The sequence below is a fragment of the Nicotiana attenuata genome, unplaced genomic scaffold, assembly GCF_001879085.1.
Source record: "Nicotiana attenuata strain UT unplaced genomic scaffold, NIATTr2, whole genome shotgun sequence".
NCBI classification, from domain to species: domain Eukaryota; kingdom Viridiplantae; phylum Streptophyta; class Magnoliopsida; order Solanales; family Solanaceae; genus Nicotiana; species Nicotiana attenuata.
Genome location: NW_017670289.1, coordinates 1,141,049 through 1,141,658, shown reverse-complemented (window position 1 = coordinate 1,141,658; position 610 = coordinate 1,141,049).

The following is a 610-nucleotide window of genomic DNA, read 5'->3' as shown; positions in this document are numbered from 1 at the left end:
TTATACAGTGTCGATACAACCTGCTACATAGTTATGATTTTCCAGAACTTCAAACTTCGAACTTCAGAATCTTCCAAAATTACCAGAACTTCAAACTTCAAAATCCTCCAAAATTAGTGGTTGTTTGTTGGTGCAAATCAAGTTTGAGAGCTATTTATTTTCAGATCTGTGTGTATTTTCATGTTTCTTTCAAAAATCTTCTTCGTTCTTCTGCTTGCCACCATGGACGACGGAGTCTTTCTTCGAGCCTTCTTCGAGCCATTAATGGCAGAACTGCGTAGGGGGTAAAGGAGGGGAATAGCGGCGGCTAGGTTAAGAGAGGATGAGGGATCTATGTGGGTTAGAGAGAAAGAAGTGAGAGGAGGTGCGAGAGAGAAGGGAATGAAGAAAGAAGAAAATAATAAAAACCCTAAAAGTATGTCTTTAATAGTGGGCTAAAGGCTGAAAAGTTTCTTTCAAGTTATGTACAACATGGGCTATATAGGGTAAGAGCTTTAAATGTGGGCCATTTTCGGTTGGGCTATTAGGCCAAGTGACATGGGCTGTAATTCTTTCTATTTTTAACATAAAATAGATTCTTACACTTAACCAAAAAAAAAAAAAAAAAAAA